The sequence below is a fragment of the Rattus norvegicus genome, chromosome 9 (assembly GCF_036323735.1).
Source record: "Rattus norvegicus strain BN/NHsdMcwi chromosome 9, GRCr8, whole genome shotgun sequence".
Taxonomy (NCBI): Eukaryota; Metazoa; Chordata; class Mammalia; order Rodentia; family Muridae; genus Rattus; species Rattus norvegicus.
The window spans coordinates 71,302,472-71,326,237 of NC_086027.1; the positions used below are offsets into that span (position 1 = coordinate 71,302,472).

A 23,766-nucleotide genomic window follows, 5' to 3' on the forward strand; every position below is an offset into this window, starting at 1 on the left:
CTTTCCATCAGTGGGACACTGTGGTCCTTTCTTTTCCAGACTTCTAGAATTTTGAATTTGAACCAACATATGTTTATTCACTCTTTCATTAATAAAACAAAGAAAAGTATTGAGTACCCACGAAACACAAGGTACTGGAAGTGAGGAGGAGGGAGGGGCATGTTTTAGTACTTAATCATGGTGTACAAGCAGTTCCCAAGGGTTCTCAGATGCATGTGCTCATGTTTGATGGTGACGCTGATGTACTTGAGGACAGGAGTGTGTCTTACACACTTTGGATAGGGTGTAGGGCACAGAATAGACTGCATAAAAACTTCTTGAGTGGGATTTATTTAGAAGATAAATTATAGCCTGGCTCATAAGCACTAAGAAACAAAGAGATGACCAAACATGGTAACACATTCCTGTATCCAACTCTGAAGTAGGAAAGGCAGGAGGATTTCCTGGCCTACATAGCAAAACCATGTCTTGAAATGTGAGTTGGGGATGGGGGAAGGGGGGCAGAAGGATCTCTCAGTGGGTAAAGTACTTGCCGTGCCAGCTTGACACCCTGAATTCAGATCCCCAGAATTCCTGTAAAAGTCAGACACAAAAACACATGCACAATCCCAGCACATATCTATCACAGTGGTTCTCAGCCTTCCTAACACTGAGTCCCTTTAATACAGTTCCTTGTCTTGTGTTAACGCCCCCAACCACACAATTATCCCATTGCTACATCATTCCTGAAATCTTGCTACTGTTGTGAATTGTAATGCAAATATTTGGCATACTGGATGGCTGATATGTGACCCCCAGAGGAGTAGTGACCCAGAGCTTGAGAACCACTAACCTACATGGAGATAGGACTCAGAAGCAGGAAACTTATCAGGAGTTTGGGAGCCAGCTAGCCTGCCATGCGTTACATTAACAAGTCAGACTGCCTCAGTGAAGAAGGATGATACCCAAGCTTGTCCTCTGACCTCCACATACCTGTTATGCCATGTGTGTTTCTATAATCTCCCACATGTGAACACATACATACATGGGTGCACAAGACTTTTCTAAGAAGGAGCATAAGGGAGAAAAGGAAAGAAAGAAGGAAGAGACATTAAAGAAAGGTGGAGGAGACAGGGGAAAGAGTTCAGGAGAGGAAGGGTTGCCAGGGCTGGGTGTGTGCTGATGGAGGTGTGTGATTTTGCATAAGTGAGGGAAGTCAGAAGATTATTACTCTACAGACTAGGATAGAGAAGAGACATAGTCTTCTCATTAAACAGTGGGAAATAGAAGTGTGTGAAGCAAAAGCTTCTAAAGGTTACAAGAAAGTCTTCAGCTGAGAAAATCAAAGCATACGTAGGAGTTTCCTGAAAAAGTCCATGGTAGTTTGTGATCTTTCTGAAGGCTCCAATGTCACCAGGAAGGAGAGCATGGCCTCTCCAGGAGCCGCTGGAAAGAGGGAGGGGACAATCAGGGCTGAATATTTGCCTAAGGCATAAGAAAGCCCTAAATTGATAAGGAAGCCCTAGGTAGCACTGGCTTTAGAGGAATCTAAATAACTACTTGTCTGGGTGCTCGAGCTTAACTACTGACTCACCAAACCACCTTGAGAAAGATAAAGATCTTTACAGCCTGGCCCCATTAGCCAGTCCTTTAGGAAAGAAAATAAGTGAGTTTGGTAGGTCCTTGTCCTTTTCTGTCCTTAGCAACTTTGCTATTCTTATTTATCTCTCTGTAGTTTCTATAAGGCGGAATCCTGTTGTTTTCAAAGTGCCTTTGGCTCTGGTCCTCTCTCCCCCACCCCACTCCTTTAAAAGTGTGACTTTGGTCTGGGTCCTCTGCGCCTTTCACCTCTCCCAGAGTGAATTTATTGCAGCCCAGCAGCCAGGAAGAGATCCTTCAGTGAGATGGGCTGAGATTCATTTAGGCCCAGGGACATGGACTCATATAAAGGAGCTAGATGATCCCTTGTAGTTTTATCTCCTCTCTGGGGCTTCGGTTCCTTCCTAATCTGTTGTTTTGTGGCTTAGTAGGAAGATCATTCTCATTGATAGGAAAGAGAGGAGCGTTTGGAATGCTAATGGCCACTGTTGTCTCTCCTGTCATCTGCTAATTCTGTAATATCTGCCCCCAGGGGGGTATGAATCATACCTCCAGTTCACTCTAAACATACGTTAACAATTCCTTTTATTGTCTCCTGCATTTTTTCTCAAGCCTGAGCTTACTCTCAGATTTAACCCCTCCCAACACAACTGGTTTTATCCAGTCCTTCCCTGTTGAGTTTGGATTATAGGCCGATCATAGTTTATACTGTTCCTGTTTCATCACACCCCCATTTCTTACCTTCCCAGGCTCTGCAATCTACTCATCTGTGTAGCCTCCACTCCTTGTCAGGTTTTACTGTTTGATCTCTGTCTTCTCCCTCCCTTTCTCTTTCATGCTGTCTTGTCTTTTCCTTTCTTTTCTCTTTCGTTTGCTTGCACACTCACCTTGAAGCTGTCTTATTCTTCTCTCTCAGATTGCAGAGCTTTGCCTCCCTCAGATATTGGGAAGCATGGCTTGTAGACAGCTTGCTTCTTAACATTTCAGGCCCGCAGAGAACTGTGGACTGAATGGTGAAGACGGGGATTAGTGCCTTTGTGATGTTTGGGAATGGCTCCAGGCAGGCTTGCTTTCCCTCCCCAAACCTTTCTCCTACTGTTGCTATCATTAACTTTTCTTTATTGGTTCAGGAAAAATGGCTCCCTCTCACCAATGCCTCCAATTTATGAATGGTTAAACGGCCATGCTTAAAAGTTCACCTTTCTGCTTTTAGGAGAATGCAACTTTAGAAATCTCTCTTAATACTAGCATGCGTTATCTTCCCCATATAGCATGTAACATGTAAAAAGAATAGTGTCCATGCTCTCTGGGTGTCTGGATCCTCTGCCACCCATTTCCATTGTGATATGTCACCTAATTGGCTTCTATGTCTTCTGACTGAGTCTGAACAACAGCTCTTACTCATGGCTCTACTGTCATTGTCTACAGAAAATCTTCTATTTAATGGCCTCTCCTGATCCATGTTCCTAATTTCTTTTTTGCTTCACATTTACTTAAGATGTTTAGATATATCCACAGTGAAAGTTATTTATTAGCAATGTTAAATGCTGCCAAGGAACAAACCCAAGGCCTCGCACATGCTAGCCACGCTGGCTCTCACCAAGTCATACTGTCTACCTTTAAACAGACAGATTTAGCTTTAAAAAAATAGTATTATGCTATTCCAAACTAGAATCATCTAAATGTTTTCATTCCTCATTTCTTTGATTCAACATTGTCTTTAATTCCAAGTCTACATAATTCCATGTCAATCTTATTTGTTCCTTTAATTTTACTTTATGTGTGTATCTGCTCTATTTTATTTTTATAGTCCCGAATGATGGGCAACCATTTAGCTTCCAAACTCCCTTAACATACAATGGCATAAAGAAACATCCTTTTGTATACCTTGTAAAGGACCTGAGGAAATTTTTCTGCCTTGGAATCATAGAGAGTAGAGAATAAATGAATTTTTAAATTTATTTTATTTTATTTTATTATTTTCTTGCTGTCTAGTTATATACAAAATTACATTTCTAACATGAGCGTTTTCAGTGCTCAAGGTCTTCACCCATACTTGGTATCATTCACCTTTCCAATTTTCATCTTTCTAATCACATATCAAGCTGTATTTCATGTACCTGTATATGGATTTCTTCCATTACCAGTGTGTTTTATGTATTCCTATTGGCTTGTTATAAGTCTTAGAAGTCCCTGTTGTATTTATTATTTATTTATCTTGTACATCTTTTCTTAGACGTCTTATTCTGTTGATTTTTTCCTCATCAGTTTGTAGTACCATCAAATATGTCAGTGCATACCTAAGTACAAGATGCTTCGTTCTGCAGCAGTCAAGCTTCCCATATACCAGTTACTAGACACGGTCACTGGTTGTGTTTCAGCATCTTGAGAAATATTTTCTTACCTCCAAGTCACAAAAATATTTCCCTATATTTTCTTCTCTAAGCCACAAAACTATTTCCCTATATTCTCTTAGCTTTGTTGTATTCTCTCTCTCTCTCTCTCTCTCTGTGTGTGTGTGTGTGTGTGTGTGTGTGTGTGTGTGTGTGTGTGAAGGGGGGCGGTCTGTGGTATGTGTGGCATGTACACGCACATGGGTATACACTCGTGAGCATACAAAGCAATGTGATGAAGATCAGAGAACAGCTTTTAAAAGTCAGCTCTTTCACTAAGGGATTCATTTATCAAACTCAGGAATTCAGGCTTTCTGTCCAAGTACCTTGACATACTGAGTGATCCCAATAGCCCAATACCTTATATTTTGATTTTTTTCAGTCTATTTCCATTCTAGATTGACACCTAGTTAAAGGATGTAGAAATCCAACCTTACTTCTTCTTACTATAATATACTACAGAACCTGTCTACAGTCAGCCAGCAAAGATACTCATTTGCCTCATGCTCTGTGGTACCCTAGGAGGGCATGCAGAACACTGGGCAAGACCAGGGACTTGGCAACCCATCCACATAGGTCTCTGTCCAGCTCTGCCACACACCAGCTTTGTGACAACCGGAAGCTACTATTTCTTGTCATTTCAAGTTCAATCATGCGTTTGTAGAAGAAAACGAGATAGTCTATACATATCAAAAGCACTGAAGAATTTTTCTCATTTCTTTTGAACAGGGTCTCTTTACTCAGCTCTGGATGGCTTGGAACTCATTAAATAGCTTCTGGATGCTAAAATTACAGGAATGAGCCACCATGTCCAGTTTCAGCTTTTGTTATACTTATCAAGTACTTTTATTTATGGTTCCTTTGCATCTACTTTTCTCTATACAGCATAATAGCATCTTTAGGGTTGTTATTGTTGTTGTTGTTGTTTGATGGTACATGCGCTGTGCCTTTTTTTTTTTTAAGATTTATTTATTTATTTAATGTATATGAGCACACTGTTGCTGTCTCCAGGCACACCAGAAGAGGGCACCAGATCCCATTTCAGATGGTTGTGAGCCACCATGTGGTTGCTGGGAATTGAACTCAGGACCTCTGGAAGAGCAGTCGGTGCTCTTAACCACTGAGCCATCTCTCCAGCCCCAGTTGTCTGTATTTTTTTTTAAAGATTTATTTATTTATTTCGTATATGAGTACACTGTAGCTGTCTTCAGACACACCAGAAGGGGACATCAGATCCTATTACAGATGGTTGTGAGCCACCATGTGGTTGCTGGGATTTGAACTCAGGACCTCTGGAAGAGCAGTCGGTGCTCTTAACCACTGAGCCATCTCTCCAGCCCGCGCTGTGCCTTTTAAATATGTCTTTTTACCTTTCTTATCAATTGATTTAAAAAAAAAGAATTCATTTGTTGTTGTTTATGTGTTTGTGTGAGTGCCTGTATGTTTGTGTACATGTGATGTGTGTGCTCGGTGTTAAACAGAATATCAACACTTGGTGCTTCCAAAGGCCAGAAAAGGGCATCAAATTCCCTATTACTGGAGTTCTAGACAGTTGTGAGCTGCTTTGTAGGTGTGAGGATTTGAACCTGGGCTCTCTAGCAAGAGCACAAAGTACTCCAGCCCCCTCATTCTTTTCTATCTTGTTATTCCTCCTCTGTTCTCTCTTCACTCCAAAACCCATGAGCGTTTTAGTTTTGCACACTAAGAAAGTTATTTTGTCCTTGTCTCCTGGGTCAAGCATAACCCGAGTAGTTTTATTCCTGATTCCTCTGCATCCACTTTTCTTTATACAGCATCTTAGTATCTTTAGTTTTTTTTCATATGGCATGTGTGCCTTCCTTATTAAGGATACAGGGAGATAAAGAAAGTCTCCCAGGAAGTAAGCACACAAACTAGAATGCAGTGTGATTTATCCATGGAAGATATTAATTGCCAAGCATAACTGAGCACTTGGTTTTCTTGTCTGCACATATATTGTCTTCCACAGTACGTTTGGAAAGCTGCTGTAAAGTCAGGGTTCAGGCACTGAGAAGGGGTGGTAAAGGGAAAAATCTATGTCATCATGCATGGGACTGGGAAGTAGAAATACACTTACCCGATGAATATGGAAAGAACTGTCAGGTTACCCAGGCACTCTGTCTCTGCAGTGATGGAGGTTCACAGGCAGTCTCTTCCTCACCCAGTCCCTTCTCTATCCCCACCCTACATAGAGTTTAACAGAATACCTCTGAAGCATCCTCTCTTCTCATTTATCAATACCATTGATCAAGCCTAAACCCTCTTCTTACATTCAAGCCATGACTTGATTCAATTTCTAGAGCCCGAGTTTCATCTTGATCCTTGAGATAACATCTTCAGATGGGCATGTTTTCAGCAGCAGAGTTGGTTTCCAAAGATTCTTGTTAGAAAAATACTAACAACAATGAGAAAAAGTCACTGACGAATCCGATATTTTATATCAATTGTTTTCCTGGCTTGACACTCAAAATTGAGTCCCAGCATTAAATATAGGTATTATTATACAATTAGTGTCAGAAAAAAACAATAGCCTGCTTTATTTTCATTTTTGTGTTTCCATTGTACTTACAGCCATTTATTTCTGTTGTTCAATCATAGTTTACTTTGACTTCATGTTCAATAGGTTCTGCAACAAATTTACAGTTAAATAGCATTACATGTCTCCCCTCTATCGGTCATACTGCTCTAATTCAGGTAAACAGACAGTGACAGAGTAAGTGGGACAGAGAACGAGGATTTTCTTCCTCTGAAAGCATCTCAAGACATGGGTCACAACTGAAAAAATGTCCAGCCCTCCCCCATTGTGTTAGTTGTAGATTTTATTATTCTTTAAAAATGGACCACTTACAGTGATTTAAACGTTTAAAAGATATATACACAAGTGTAAATTTCAGTTGCCCTGAACCGCTTTACTTACCTCTTACTGTTGATAGATTAAAAACAGATACCCTCATTAGTCACACATCCACACTTGATACTTTTAATCTTAAAGGGCTGGACATAGAAAATTATGATTTTGATGAGTAATCAGTTTGAACAGTACACACTTAGAATTTATAGCAAGGCGCTTTGTCCCCAGACCTAAAACACTGATTTTCTGATCATGATCCCTTGTAGTTCCAGCTGAAGAACCAATACGACAGAACTGTGAGTGGTCCACAAAAACTCTCTGTAGTTTTTACTGTGAACATCAAGGATGTGTCTGGATCTGCATCCTGTCTCTTAAAGTCCTTTACTCTGGGATCACTCTCTTAAGGAAAATGCCACAGAGAGTTACATAATATTCAGGATGTTGGTTCCAAGGCACATTCTGAATAAAATGCATGCGTTTTTTGCTCAGAAGGAATATGTGTGGCCTGGGTTCCTATTAAGGGGCATTCAGTACACATATATGTGCCTCACATGCTCTTTGTCAGGGTAAACAATGGCAAGGGTTTAGGATCAGCTTGGCATCCCACAAAAAGTTACTGCTTGCTTTGTACATTTTCTTTAACTTCTTTTTTCCCTGTTGACGAGACAAGGATTCCAGACACAAAAGTCGGTGAGCACAGCCCCTTTCCTGGACAGAAGCCGGTCTTGACTCTTCACAGTTCACGATGACAGTGCCAGGCAGTGTCATTGACCACCCCCTGTCTTATTTCTCCATGCTAGCCTAATTTGTAAATGCATCCTCTCCAAGTGATCCAATAAATCCAACAGAACCTTCTCTTTCCTTTTAATTGTCTCAGTACCTGTGAGTTCCATTTTTGCTCTTAGCTTATTAAAGTGCCCAACTCCATTATTAGCTCATACTAGCTAACTTTATGTGGCATGAGTTCTGTAAGATCGGTAAGAAGAGTTATTACAGAGTTTTGACAGTGAAGAAGTGGAGAGCATGAGGAATTAATGGCTACCTGCTGTTACAGAGCACTGAAAAGAGAATCCAGTTCTCTGAACCTGAACCTTCCACTTCACCTCTGCACCACATTCCTGATGATGGAGCTGTTCTCTCAGAAAATGCTGAGTCCCAAATCCTGGCAGGCCTCGATTGCTTGTCCATGAAGTGGATGTGGATCAAGTGAGAACGCTGGAGCATCTGCACCTCTCCCTAACGCTGTGATGCCCCAATTCCCCCAGGGATATACTCACGACAGCAGAGCACTGCAGAAAGAGTACGGTTACAAGGTTGAGTTCTCTGCCAGCTCAAACACAGGAAGCCAGCAGCAGCTAACAGCATAACATTCATTATGCTATGAGATTATCTTAAATCCAGATGGGGCCGCAGAGACTGGCAACCAGGGGGAAAAAAATAACAGAATCAAAACGCCATCAAACTTCCAGAACACAAGACTGTCTCCAGATCCAACAACTCCAGTGGGATATCTGGATAGGAAGATGGGGCTATGGGATTGTATGGAATAGAGAAGAGTGGGTCTTTCCAATTAATTTCACAGATTCCCTTAAACTGATCTCTATTTCACAGGCTCCTCAAACATATACATATACATACATATATATATATATGTATATATATATATATATATATATATATATATACCTTGACACTGTAAATCTGCAGAAAATTTTAGCTAAAATATCTATTTGCAAAAAGCAAGGCAGAGTGATGCATTTGACTAAGACCAGGCACTGAAATTAGATTTCACCCTTGGAGAAACATACATGCTAATGCTGAGAAGCAAAATTCTTCTTTCCTGAGGAGTCTTTTCCTCTCCTCTCTGCTATCCATTATGTAAACACAGGGTAGACACCAGGGGCTTATAGTAGCCTCAAGAAAACCAGGCATAGCAGCATCACAAGGGAAGAAAGTATACATTTGATTTGACCTTTGACTACAGTCCAGGACTCCCAACACTCACTACTAAATCAACTACACTTCAGTCCAAACACCTTGTGATTTCCGGTACAAACTTCCTAGAAAACAATTCATTCTCAGGATCTCCTCCTTGCATCTCTCTCTCTCTCTCTCTCTCTCTCTCTCTCTCTCTCTCTCTCTCTCTCTCTCTCTCTCTCTCTCTCTCTCTGGTTAGGAATGACGTAAATAAGAGACCTAGCATTCCCCAGTGTGCTGTTTTCTTTGTCCCCTATTGGAGCTCAGAAATGACATCTGAGTCCTCCTCATTGCTGGTAACAAAGAGCATTTGTTTTGCATTTTGATGCAGTCAGGTTCTCAGGTGCCTGCCCATCAAACAAGGTTGGAGTGGCCTGGTAAATTCCCTGACTTTAATCCTCTCCATCTTTTATTTGTGTGCAAGCTTAAGGCATTAGTCCTCTCAAGATTACAAAGACTCATTTTGCTCACAGCTCTTGAATATCATATTACAAGGCAAAGTATGATTTTTATTGTCAGCTGGAGGATGCTTAACTGAAGAGCAGTGATGCCTCAAGAAGGGCCTCAAATTCCCTCCACACTTAACACTGATAACAAACACACTCGACAACGAGGTAAGAATGTCAAGTGCTATGGCCACAGCATCAAGGTTGCAATTAGTATAATTACAGTGCCTGGTGACATAGAGAAATGTTGAGAAAGGATGAAGGGTGCACACCCTGTCATAGTCTGCCTTCTCACAGAGGCATTCTGCACACAGTCCTCACCGACCTGACAGGTCCCACCATTCTGAAACACTTCAAAGATATAGACTTTCTTATTACATCCAGGACTGATTTTCTCCAATATTTCTTTTTCTTCCCCACTCTCTATCTTGGTTAGGGAGAACCAAGACCATTTACATAATACTTACCTTAATGATAGCTGGCTTCCATTAATGTATCTTAATGTATTAAGGACTTAATCTTTGTGCCCAGGCATGTTGGAGACCATAGCAGGCATTTATCTTTACAGAGGGAAAAAACATTCCAAACAAAATAAGTTGAAACCCATGTCATTTATCATTTTCCTTTTATTAACCACACTGATATATTTACAATAGGTTAAGATGAATAAATTAATAAACTATAGTTGAAGAATGATACAATTTGAAACATGAGACTCATGGGAGCTTATGTAATGCTATTTGAAACAAGGTCTTCCCAATTGTTTCAAAGAAAACAGGGGTAAAAATGAGCCATACAAAATGAGCCATGCAACACTCGACCCTTAGACCCAGTATAAGGAAGTCTGTGACAACATCTGGCAAAGCATCTCTCCATCCGTCCGTCCATCCGTCCATCCATCCATCCATCTGTCCATCCATCCATCCATCCATCCATATCTCCTCCATCCATCCATCCATCTCTCCATCCGTCCATCCATCCATCCATCCATCTCTCCTCCATCCATCCGTCCATCCATCCATCCATCCATCCATCCATCCATCCATCCATCCGTCCATCCATCTATCCATCCACCCTCCTTTCTACTGTCTTTGTGTATGGTGGACCTCTCTGGAAGTTTCAACCTTCTGTTTTTCTTATTATATTCAATATAGGAAGTGTTAAAGATAGTTTTATATTTATATATTCACACACTGATAGAAAAGTGGACCTCACACATGAATTTCTCTTCTGGGATACTACAATATATATATTTACTGAATATCCTCCATCAATGAATAATTAAATGCTGACTGACCTAAATGAACAGTTTCCTAGTTCACACACAATGACAGCCTCATGGTTTGTCCTCTCTGTGGTGGTTATGGCAGCTTAGATTTCAGAAATGTCCTTTCCTGATGAGCTGAGAAGATTCTGTAAGTCACTGCATTTTTCCTGTGGAGACCCAGAGGAATAGAAATGTCACATCATGGCTGAGGAACAGAGCACATGCCAGAGCACCGCTCTCTTAACTTGCAGGTCGTTGCTTTATCTTATCATGTTCTCTGCTTGTCAGAGGACAGATGACAGATGACACTCAAATCTGTCTCCTCTCTACCCTAAATCCCCTCTGCCCCACCATGCTGTGACTACACCTCAGGAGACAGAAGCAGCCAGGATATCCTGCACTCAAACACAACTGTGTAAATTCCATAACCTCTGGAGTTCTGTCTCTGTACCTAGGGTGCAAGGTGGCCCTGAGGCCACACCCTTTCCTGTTAATAAGTGGATAGTGTTTTGTGACCAAGGGTGTGTCCTGAGCTTTTAGTTGTTTTGTGAATCCTCTCAGGAAGTGAGCAGAGCCATTCCATAAGGGACTGGGAAGCTATGGGGAAGACGGAAACTAGATTACACAAAGTTAGTTAGCTTGAGGTCCATCTTTCTTTATCTACCAACAAGCCTGCACCTATTTTGGAAAGATATGTCACACACCTCAAAATTCTATGTCTTGTGTTCTCATTTATGATTATTCAGAACTTTGCATGACTTGTAAAATGTGTGGGCTGTTAAAAGAAGCATAGCAAAAATAAATGTAGCTTGAAAATTAATCATTTAACATCAGTGATCTTTAAAGTTGAGATGACAGGGTTACTTAGTTAGGAAAAGTAAGCACCAACAGGTAGCACAGAAATCCCCTACTACTGCTATCTGTGTGATGAATTATCCTGATGGGCTGGGCAGTGGACGGAAATCAGTTTAAACTAAAGCATGCAGACTTCAAGTGAGATAAAAGAAAGAATTTCCTGACAATACTTTTCTTAAACTCTGAAATGGGTTATCAAGAGCACTTTTGGAATCCCCTTATCTTTGAGACCTTTAAAAACAGCTAGATTCTCATCTGTCTAGAACGGTTGAGGACAGGCGCCCTACCAGCCCCTCTGATTAGATTATCTTTTAAGTTTCTTTCCAGCCTATGATAAACAAAGGGACCTGGAACTATCAGTGAAGGCTGGAGTGTAAACATTATAGTACGTCCACCTTCCTCCTACCTGTGAGCAGCTGACAGTAGAAACTGTGGGCTGGCTAGTCCTTAGACCCACACAGAAGGTCGACAGTCCATGTTTCTCCCAGAACCATGAATAGGAACAGTTCTACTGATTATATAGAGCTCTTGAGTTATGTCAGGCCTGTTGATCCTTTCATTTAACACTTTTTTATTTTAAATTATTTTAAACTTTGATAGTTGAAAATGCAGTGTTAGAAAATGATTTGTAAATGATAAGGATGACCACTGTGTTTATTGCCTGCTATTAGTGACAAAACTGGAAAGCTTGTAAATATTCAGCACGACAGCAATACAGTGTAATAGAGTTGCTAATATTTTATAACTTTAAAGACTATTTAATTACCCAGAGAAATGCTTCCACTGAGGGAGAAGGGGTATAATAGCTAATATCCATGGTATGGTCTCTAATGTCTCCATTTGAGAACATAAGAGAATGAGAAGAGAACATAGCAATCCCCCAGGGCACACGGAAGGTAGAATGACAAGCAAGTTTTCTATTTTATACTGCCACTGTCTCCAGCTGTAATTTTTATTGTATATGGGAATGTGTCATGTTGTCAGATTTTAAGTTAAAAAGTAAAATAGATTCAAATCTAAAGTGAATTATCTCATCCCAAGAGTTAAAAAACAAAAAAACAAAAAAACTAGCATCCATCATTGCTGTGCCTTACTTTTCATTCTCTCCATAATATTTTTTTCTGAAAGAATTTCTGTTGTGTATGTGTGCATGTGTACATGTGCACACATGTGCTCTGTGTGTGTGTGAGAGAGAGAGAGAGAGAGAGAGAGAGAGAGACCCAGTATGTGTCTTTACTTTCTACCTTGCTTAAGACAGAGCCTCTGTACTAAGTCATTCACCACTGCATCACCAGGCTAACCAGCTTCTGCGCTTCTTCCAGGCTCTCCTGTCTCTGCCCCCCACCTTCCCTTAGAAGAGCAGGTCCTACTATGACTGTCCTTTATGTTGGTTCTGGGGGTTGGTGCTGAGCCAGAAGCACTTTACCTAGAGAGCTATCTCCCTAGCCTCCTCCCAAAGAGCCTGTGTGTAGAACGCAACAGTCTTAGGCCTGTGCTGGAGAGGCCCTGTGCCTATTTTGTACTTCAAAGTACATACCAGTTCACATTGTGGGGGAGTTGGATGAAAAACTCCAAGCTCTCATATTAAAAACCTCTCCCAACTCTCCTCTATGACAGGTCTCCTCCTGCTTCAGAGTCAGTCAGAAGTCAGGATGCTTCCTCGCCACCATTCAGTCCTCTCTCCTGCCAAAGCACTCTTAAAATGTGATCTCCAATGTTGTTAAGTTTGATGGGAATCTTGCATGTTTCGAGTGTAGATAGTGTTTTATCTACTCAACACTTACTCTCTCTTCTGCGACTACAAGAAAGATTGGGAGGATTAAAACCACTGCAGAGCGTGCAGTCAGCCCCTGCACCTGGGATGGTACAATGTGCATGGCTGTGTTGAAAAGGACCATGAATAAATTGTGAGTTTGTGTTTCAGTTCAAGTCTAGCCCTGCCCATAGCCATGGCTTGGTCCACCACACTCTTCTCACTACTTACCCCCCTAATTGAGGCAGTTACTACCTCACTGGAGCTCGTGTTCTGAGCTCTGTCAGGGTTTCTGCACCCGATTATTCCCAGACTGTATTGTTGAGCCAGCCATAACAGTTATCCCCCAACCCCACCCACCACCCGCTGGCCCTGCCAACGTCCTTAGTGGTGTCAGCATCACCTGCAGCAAAGATATAAGACCTTTCCTTGTTTCTGCTATTAACATGTATGAACGGTACAGATTAGGGTTCACTGATATTTCTGAGGTGTGTTTAGGTAATCTTTGAGTCCCCACCTCCTGTTTACTCTCCAATTGTGGATCTTCCTTCTTCAACCTGGACCTATCCCTTGAAATTGGCAGAAAAAACCCTTTTCCTTCTCACTTTTCAGAACCCATATCAGATTCCCATCCCCACTCCATCCTGGAGGACTCTTCTGATCATGCAGTAAGGTCTGTGTGCTTCCCCACTGCAGATAATCCCAATATGCAGGGGCCTCCAGTACGCAGGCCAACAGCAATGTGTATTCATTTGTTTAACATTCTCTGTGAGTGACAACAAGCTCTTTAGAGACTTAACTTTTGGTGTCCTCCATACCTTGTGCGTAATCTAGCAGATACTAGCTGACAGGTAAAACTCTGCTGTTGAATTAGCATGTCGGCGAATAAAGTGGCCTAGTGTAGGACAAAAGGTGTGTTTTTAAAATAAACACGTCAGAGGTATTCCCTTCCATGTTTAGAGTAGTACTAGCCACAAAAAAACAAGAAATGGAATCAACCTGAAGGTCAACCAACGAACATTAAAAAAAAAAAGGTATTTATACAAGGGAGCCATAAATAAAATTAATAAAGTAAATAAAGTAAAATAAAATTCTGTCATTTATAGTCACATGAATGAGCATAGAGGATATTCTGAGTGAACTAAGTCAAGCCCAAAAAATCAAATGCCATGTGACCTAACTCACAGGTGTACTGGGAAAAAAAAGGAATGCCAAATGGTGATTATGAGGAGGTGGCACAAGCTGGTCAGAGGACATGTCCCAGTTGTGTGCAGTGTGATGACTGTAGTCCTTGATGACCTACTACATTTTTGAAGAACTCTGACAGGGTACATATTAAGTCCCCTTTACCACAAAAATGGTAACTTATTAATTAGCTAGATATAAGCAGCCCACGATGTCTGTATTCTGCAAAACACCAGGCTGTCCACAATGGGTAAGCTTAATCTGCCAATTAATTGAAGGCTACAGAACAAAAACAAGTAATGGTTGAGCTCCAGTCATTAGCTCACAGCAGATCACACCACATTTCTTTCCTTGGCCTGGGGTCCCTCCAGGAGATTTTTTCCCTAGAGCCACTACCTGCTGGCTTGCTCCCAACAACGTCTTTTCTTCAATGCCCCAAGGAAATGCTTTCAGAATGACATGGGGACCCTTGCAAACAAGGGAAGGATCCCCCCAGGAGAAAAGGGCGGAAGATCCTTAGTCATTTCCCCTGCTCTTTGTCTGTCTTAATGATGTGTGATGCCTGCAGTAGTTACAGTCCTGTTCCAGAAGAGCAGCTCCCAGACTAATCAATTCTGTTTAAAATGAGAGGTCACTAGCAGGCATCCAAGGTCTACCAAGTAAAAACAAGAGGAATCTAACCCCCCTCTGCTGCAGCCACTGTCACTGGAAGAAGAGCTCAAGTGTGTGCTAAGGGACTTGGGCAGGGTACGGATGTAATCAAAGAGGATAGCAGAGCCCTTTGCAGTAAACAACTTCAGTGACATTTTCAGACATTTAGACACTAGTTCCCTATGCTGCCATTTGGTGAACACATGCCCTGAACCAGCACAGGAAATGGGTACCATTCTAGAGGACAGGAAGAGCGGCTGTACAGAGCAGGGGCAGCCAGGGTGAAGGTAACAATGTTTCTCCCTGCCTCCATAGCTCACCTCCAGGAAGCAAGGTTGCCAGGAGGAAACACCTCATCCTGCTGTTCTCCCGATCCCCTCCCGATCCCTACTGAGAATTGCTGTTAGACTGAGGACAGGAACCTGCGACTTGAAAGCTAAATTTAAGCTGTTAGTTCAGAATTTCTAAAAGTACAGACAGATGGCAGTGGCACTTTTCACTTCATGAGAAAGAATGCTTCAAGTGTCATCCTGACTACTTACTGAAGTCTGCTGCTGGAGAGGGTGGTAAGGTGATGTTTGCATTGGGTGTGGGTGCTAGCCACTTAAAAAACAATTACGCCTGTGTCTGGTTTGCTCTTCCTTGCTTCTGGCTGTGGGTGGTCTGCAGTCCATATTTCTTATGTATGTCACTTCAACCACAGTGTCACTACGGGGGCCGTGTGGACACCTTGCGAGTCAGCAACCACTGCTCTGTAGCATCAGGTCGACAATATCCTTAGACGCAGGTCGCAGACCTTCATCCTTATAATGAAGTCCTCACAGAGAGCAGGAGTTTGTCCAATTGCTCTTACAGCTCAGCTTTATAAGAGAAATGAATATTCTGCTTTAATTGGTCTAACATGAAGTCATTTGGAAAGAGCAGTGAAGTTACAAAGAATTAGCCCTCGTTGGCCTCAGGGTGGCACATTTTGTTTTGTTTGTAACCAGCTCTGGGAATAGAACCCAGGGCCTCATGTATGGTAAGCTACTGAGTTGTATCTTCGGCACTATCTACATACGTATAAGTATGTAAACATATTCTATACAAGGGCACTGAACTTGCTAAACACAATGGTAGACAGATTCTGCTGAGTTTTAAACAATATCCAGGGCCCCAATGCACTGACCTCAGTGTTTATGTCTCCTGACACTTGACTGTGTGGTACAAGATTAAGAAATTAATATCAGAGACTGAAGATTTTCCTGACCCGTGTGCATGCCTGTCCACTCTACGACGAGCATCTGAGAAAATAACCCTTGGTCCAAACACCAGCCTCTGGCTTCTTTCCTTTGGTGATCCTGAAGATGATTTTCTCAAATGCTTAACCTTCCATGGGTGGGCACATTGCTAAAATGTAATCTGGAGCTCTTTTATAAGTTCACTTGACAAGGTATATACATCCACGGCATTCTCATGTGTTGTGTGTAATTTTAATAACAAGTTTCCTCCTTGGACCGGAACTGCAGCCCACCCTCCCGGCTTAGCTCAGGATCCTTCCGCAACTAACCCAGAACCCCGGATAGTCGGAAGTTGCTGCCTATGCTCCACCAGCTACCCTTCCTCCCAGCTAGCCTCGCCAAGTCACCATCAACTGCCTCGTCTTCTCTCTGTCTCCTGGCCACTTTAGTTCTGCAGAAGAAAACCATTAGACAACTTTACTATTCTAAAACTAGCTAATTCACACGATTGTTGGTCACTGAAGTCTCCTGCCCTAACCTTATCAGCTAGCCTGTGTCAGCATCGGCCAGTGGTGGAGACCATTGGTAGATCTTCCAGCCACCCAAGCTCTCACATGATTGTTGCATGCCTCCCATTCCAAACCCTGGCTGAAGGACTTCCTTTTTCCCTGTGTCTTCTCCCTTCCTCCTGGGACCTGCCTTTACCCTTTGCCCTGGAATTGGCTTCCACCTTCTTTCTTTTTTTTCTTTTTTTCTTTCCTTTTATTGAATATTTTCTTTGTTTACATTTCAAATGTTATTCCCTTTCCCGGTTTCCCTTCCGGAAACCCCCAATCACTACCCCACCCCCTGCCTCCATGAAGGTGCTCACCAACCAACCCACCCATTTCTTCCTGCCTCCCCGCCCTGGCATTTTCCTACACTGGGGCATCGAACCTACACAGGACCAAGGGCCTCTCTTCCCATTGATGTCCTACAAAACCCATCCTCTGCCACATATGCTGTTGGAGCCATGTGTACTCTTTGGTTTGGTGGTTTAGTCCCTGGGAGCTCTGGGGGGTCTGGTTGGTTGATATTGTTGTTCTTCCTATGGGGTTGCAAACTCATGCATTTAACTCAGTCCTTTCTCCAACTCCTCCATTGGGGACCCCGTTCTCAGTCCAATGGTTGGCTACGAGCATCTGCCTCTGTATTTGTCAAGCACTGGCAGAGCCTCTCAGGAAACTGCTATATGAGGCTCCTGTCAGCATGCTCCTCTGGGCATCCTTGGGTTTGGTGACTGCATGTGGGTTGGATCTGGATATGTGGCAGTCTTTGGATGGCCTTTCCTTCAGGCTCCACACTTGGTCTCCATATTTCCTCCTGTGAGTATTTCGTTCCCCCTTCACGCTTTTGTCTTTGTTCTTCTTGAGCTTCACATAGTCTGTAAATTGGATCTTGGATATTCTGAGCTTTTGGGATAATATCCAATTATCAGTGAGTATATATCGTGTGTGTGTGTGTGTGTGTGTGTGTGTGTGTGTGTGTGTGTGTGTTCTTTTGTGACTGGGTTACCTCCTCAGGATGATATTTTCTAGTTCCATCCATTTGCCTAAAATTTCATGAAGTCATTGTTTTTGATAGCTGAGTAGTACTCCATTGTGTAGATGTACCACATTTTCTGTATCCATTCCTCTGTTGAAGGGCATCTGGGTTCTTTCCAGCTTCTGGCTATTATAAATAAGGCTGCTATGAACATAGTGGAGCGTGTGTCCTTGTTATATGTTGGAGCATCTTTTGGGTGTATGCCCAGGAGAGGTATAGCTGGGTCCTCAGGTAACACTATGTCCAATTCTCTGAGAAACCACCAGATTGATTTCCAGAGTGGTGGTACCAGCTTGCAATCCCAACAGCAATGGAGGAGTGTTCCTCTTTCTCCACATCCTTTCAGGTATCTGCTGTCACCTGAGTTTTTGATATTAACCATTCTGACATGTGTAAGGTGGAATCTCAGGGTTGTTTTGGTTTGTATTTCCCTGATGTCTAAGAATTGTTTAACATTTCTTTAGCTGCTTCTCAGCCATTCAATATTCCTCAGTTAAGAATTCTTTGTTTAGCTCTGTACCCTATCTGTTAATAGAGTTATTTGATTTTGTGGAGTCTAACTTCTTGAGTTCTTTGTATATATTGGGTATTAGCCCTCTATTGAATGTAAGATTGATAAAACATCTTTTCCCAATCTGTTGATTGCCATTTTGTCCTATTGACAGTGTCCTTTGCCTTATAGAAGCTTTGCAATTCTATGAAGTCCCATATGCCAATTCTTTATCTTAGAAAATAAGCCATTGCTGTTCTGTTCAGGAAATTTTCTCCTATGCCCATGTGTTCGAGGCACTTCCACACTTTCTCTTCCATTAGTTTGAGTATATCTGGTTTTATGTGAAGCTCCTTGATCCACTTGGACTTGAGCTTTGTACAAGACAAAAAGAATGGATCAATTTGCATTCTTCTACATGTTGACCTCCAGTTGAACCAGCACCATTTGTTGAAAATGCTGTCTTTTTTCCAATGGATAGATTTAGCTCCTTTGTCAAAGATCAAGTGACCATATGTATGGGTTCATTTCTGGGTCTTGGATTCTATTTTATTGATCTACCTGCCTGTCTCTGTACCAATACCATACAGTTTTTATCACTATTGTTCTGTAATATAGCTTGAGATCAGAGATAGTGATTCCCCTAGAAGTTCTTTTATTATTGATAATATTTTTCAATATCCTGGGATTTTTGTTATTTCAAATGAATTTGCAAATTGCCCTTTTTGACTCTATGAAGAATTGGGTTGGAATTTTGATGGGGATTACATTGAATCTGTATATTGCTTTTGGCAAGATGGCCATTTTTACTTTATTAATCCTGCCAATCCATGAGCATGGGAGGTCTTAACATCTTCTGAGATCTTCAAGTTCTTTCTTCAAAGACTTGAAATTCTTGTCATACAGATCTTTCACTTGCTTGGTTAGAGTCACACCAAGGTATTTTATATTATTGGTGACTATTATGAAAGGTGTCAATTCCCTAATTTCTTTCTCAGCCTGTTTATCCTTTGAGTTTCTGCTGTTATGTCTCCCTTTTTATTTCTGATTTTGTTAATTTGGATACTGTCTTTGTGCCCTCTGGTTAGTCGGGCTAAGGGTTTATCTATCTTGTTGATTTTTCTCAAAGAACCAGGTCCTGGTTTTGTTGATTCTTTGTATAGTTCTCTTTGTTTTCACTTGGTTGATTTCAGTCCTGAGTTTGATTATTTCCTGCCTTCTACTCCTCTTGAGTGTATTTGCTTCTTTTTGTTCTAGAGCTTTTAGGTGTCCTGTCAAGTTGCTAATGTATGCTCTCTCAAGTTTCTTTTTGGAGGCACTCAGAGCTAAGAGTTTTCCTCTTAGCGCTGCTTTCATTGTGTCCCATAAGTTTGGGTATACTGTGCCTTCCTTTTCATTAAATTCTAAAAAGTCTTTCATTTCTTTATTTCTTCCTTTACCAAGTTATGATTGAGTAGAGCTTTGTTCAGCTTCCATGTGTATGTGGGCTTTCTGTTGTTTTTGTTGTTATTGAAGATAAACCTTAGTCTGTGGTGATCTGATAGGATGCATGAGATTATTTCAATCTTCTTGTATCTGTTGAAGCCTGTTTTGTGACTGATTATATGGTCAGTTTTGGAGGAGGTACCATGAGGTGCTGAGAGGTAGGTATATTCTTTCTTTTGTTTTAAGATGAAATGTTCTATAGATATCTGTTCAATCCATTTGGTTCATAATTTCTGTTAGTTTCACTGTGTCTCTGTTTAGTTTTTGTTTCCATGATCTGTCCATTAATGAGAGTGGATCGTTGAAGTCTCCCACTATTATTGTGTGAGGTACTATGTGTGCTTTGAAGTTTAGTAAAGTTTCTTTTATGAATGTAGGTACCCTTGCATTTGGATCATAGCTATTCAGAATTGAAAGTTCATCTTGGTAGATTTTTCTTTTAATGAGTATGAAGTGTCTTTCCGTATCTTTTTTTGATAACTTTTGGTTGAAAGTCAATTTTATTTGATATTAGAATTGCTACTCCAGCTTGTTTCTTGGGGCCATTTGCTTGGAAATTGTTTTCTACCCTTTTACTCTGAGGTAGTGTCTGACTTTGTCACTGAGGTGTGTTTCCTTGTATGCAGCAAAATGCTGGGCCCTCTTTCCATATCCAGTCTGCTAGTCTATGTCTTTTTATTAGGGAATTAAGTTCATTGATGTTAAGAGATATTAAGGAAAGGTATTTGCTACTTTCTGTTACTTTTGTTGTTCAAGGTGGGATTATGTTTGTGTGGCTATCCTCTTTGGGTTTAGTTGAAATTAGATTACTTTCTTGCTTTTTCTAGGGTATAGTTTCTCTCCTTGTATTGGAGTTTTCCATCTATTATTTTTGTCAGGCTGGATTTGTGTGAAGATACTGTGTAAATTTTGTTTTGTTATAGAATATCTTAGTCTCTCCATTTATGTTGAGAGTTTTGCTGGGTATAGTAGCCTGTGCTGACATTTGTGTTCTCTTTGTGTCTTTGTGATACTTCCCCAGGATCTTCCGGCTCTCATATTCTGGGGAGAAGTCTGGTGTAATTCTGATAGGTCTGCCTTTATATGTTACTTGACCTTTTTCCCTTACCGCTTTTAATATTCTTTCTTTGTTTTGTGCATTTGGCATTTTGATTATTATGTGATGGAAGGAGTTTCTTTTCTGGTCCAGTCTCTTTGGAGTTCTGTAGGCTTCTTATATATTCATGGGTTTCTCTTTCTTTAGGTTAAGGAAGTTTTCTTCTATAAATTTGTTGAAGATATTTACTCCCCTTTAAGTTGAGAATCTTCACTCTCTTCTATACCTATTATCCTTAGGTTTGATCTTCTCATTGTGTCCGGGATTTCCTGAATGTTTTGGGCTAGGAGTTTTTTGCAATTTGCATTTTCTTTAACAGTTGTGTCAATGTTTTCTGTGGTATCTTCTGCACCTGAGATCTCACCACTATCTCTGTTAGTGATGCTTGTATCTATGACTACTGATCTCTTTCCTAAGTTTTCTATCTCTAAGGTTGTCTGTCTTTGTTATTTCTTTATTGTTTCTATTTCCATTTTTAGATCTTGGATGGTTTTATTCAATTCCTTCATCTGTTTGGTTGTGTTTTCTTGTAATTCTTTAAGGGATCTTTGTATTTTCTCTTTACCTGTTTACCTGTGTTGTCCTTTATTTCTTTAAGGGAGTTATTTATGTCCTTCCTGAAGTCCTCTATCATGTCATCATGAAATGTGATTTTAAATCTAAATCTTGATTTTCTGGTGTGATGGGGTATCCAGGACTTGCTATAGTGGAAGAACTGGGTTCTGATGATGCCAAGTAGCCTTGGCTTCTGTTGCTTATGTTTTTGTACTTGCCTCTTGCCATCTGGTTATCTCTAGTATTACCTGCCCTTGTTGTCTCTGGCTGCAGCCTTTTCCTCCTGTGATCCTGGTTGTGTTAGAAGTCCTCAGAGTCCAGCTGATTCTAGGATCCTATGATTCTGGGATCCTGTGATCTGAAGATCCTGGTTGTATTCGATCTCCTGGGAGTCAAGCTTCTTCTCTGATCCTGTGATCCTGGGTGTTTCAAAGCACCTCTGATCCTAGTTGTGTTAAATCACCTGGTAGGTGGTCTTCCTCTCGGTGTTGTGGGAGTCTGTGCAGAGACAGTGTCCATGGTCTGCTCAGGGCACTGTTTCAGACTGGAAAGGTGACTTCTGCCTTCTTTACTGACCAAATCAAGAATCAATAGGGAAACAGTACCTCCCACTACATATATGTTTGCAGTTCTGCAACCATTGCCATCATCGTTCCCTAAAGAAACCAAGGACCCCATCCACAGTCATTCTTCATTTCTGTGATTCTCTTCTCATCCACAAATGATAGCTAATCTACTTTTTTGCATCTATATAAATGCCAATTTTGTACATTTCACATGCCTACAATTACATACCTTTTGTCTTTTATGACTTCTTTTACTTAGCATATTGTTTCAAGGTCCATCCATGATTTATCAGTAAAATATATATATTACATATATCTAATATATATGTTAGATATATAAATGCATATATAAGTAATATATACATATTATGTAATATATAATAGATATATAAGTAATATATGTGTGTGTGTATATATATATATGTATATGTATTTCAATATGTATCAGTATTTCACTCTATCTTACTGGCAAATATTCCCCTGTGTACTGTTTGTCCATCAGTTGATACACATTTGGTATGGTTGTACTTTGTGACTACTATGAATACTAATGTAAATTTACACAACCATTTTCTCAGTAGATTTATGTTTTTATTTTGTTGTATATAAAACCCAAGTGATAGTTTTGGGTTATGCTATATAGTTCTGTTTAACATTTTGAAGATCTACATGGCTATTGTCCATGATAGCCTGTGCCTTTTGACCTTGTCACCAACATGTATTCAGATTCCCTTCTCTCCGCATCCTTGCCAAGCTTTGTTATTGCCTTACTTTGGGATCAGAGCCATTCTGGTTACATGTGAAACAGTATCTTGATGTGGTTATCTAGGTGTGGTTATCTCAGTGTGGTTATCGTTTGCATTTCCTTGATGTCCAATGATCTTGGATTTTTATTTCTTATCTTCATTGGACATTTGTGTATCTTCTTTTGGTAAAATGACTCTTCATATCCCAGTTCTTTGACTTAAGACATAATTTTTGAAATGGATTCATTTAAAGGTAAGAAACTAGGAGGGTGGTAGGGAAAGGATAGAACTAAGTTCTTTTAAAGTATCTTCCTTCTTAAGATTCTTGGGTATTGAATGAGAGTGCATATTTCCTAAACACACTAGCTACTTTTTAATTAATATAGCCACAATACAAGCATCTTTGGAAAAGTAAGGGGAAAAAGATGTACTATTCTCTACAATCCATAACTATAAAGCAATTTTAATCTAATTATATTCCCATCAGCACTACTAAATCCTGCTATCTGACTCTATGGAATATAATGATAATATAGACAGTTCTTGACATCTTTACAGTCTTGGCTTCCATTATTTTTTTTTTTTGGTTCTTTTTTTTCGGAGTTGGGGACCGAACCCAGGGCCTTGCGCTTCCTAGGCAAGCGCTCTAACCACTGAGCTAAGTCCCCAACCCCGGCTTCCATTATTTTTAAGGGCTGCATAATACTCCAAGCAGAGGAAGCAGAATGTCACAAAGTACTTCCAGGATAACAGTGTCTGTAGAAAGACTGATTAAGGTTAGAATGAAGAGAAGGAAGCGCAAAGGTTTCTTTTGGTTTCTCAGACTCTATACAGTCCATTACTCGTGAGCGTAAAGTGATGGAGCACAGGTGATTAACAGTTTTCTTCAGTATTCAGATAATTTTATCAATGGGATAAATTCAATGTCACATAAAAATTTAATGACATGTTATGCTAATTAGGCATAGGTATTAAATGTTGGCATAGGTAACCCCATAATGTAGCTATAGATGCTTTTCCACAGCCACACAGAATGATCCAAGTTGTCTC

General features: G+C 40.7%; 1 protein-coding gene and 1 long non-coding RNA gene across 4 annotated transcripts in view; one reads left to right on the forward strand and one right to left on the reverse strand.

Annotated features, from left to right (window-relative positions):
- Positions 1-8,414, reverse strand: part of LOC134480583 (uncharacterized) — a 28,713-nt gene extending 20,299 nt beyond the window's left edge. Inside the window, exon 1 of the long non-coding RNA XR_010055006.1 lies at positions 2,466-8,414. This is a non-coding gene — a long non-coding RNA (uncharacterized LOC134480583). The remainder of the gene's footprint in view (positions 1-2,465) is intronic.
- Pard3b (par-3 family cell polarity regulator beta) overlaps positions 1-23,766 on the forward strand; it is a 1,028,687-nt gene that overhangs the window by 770,114 nt on the left and 234,807 nt on the right.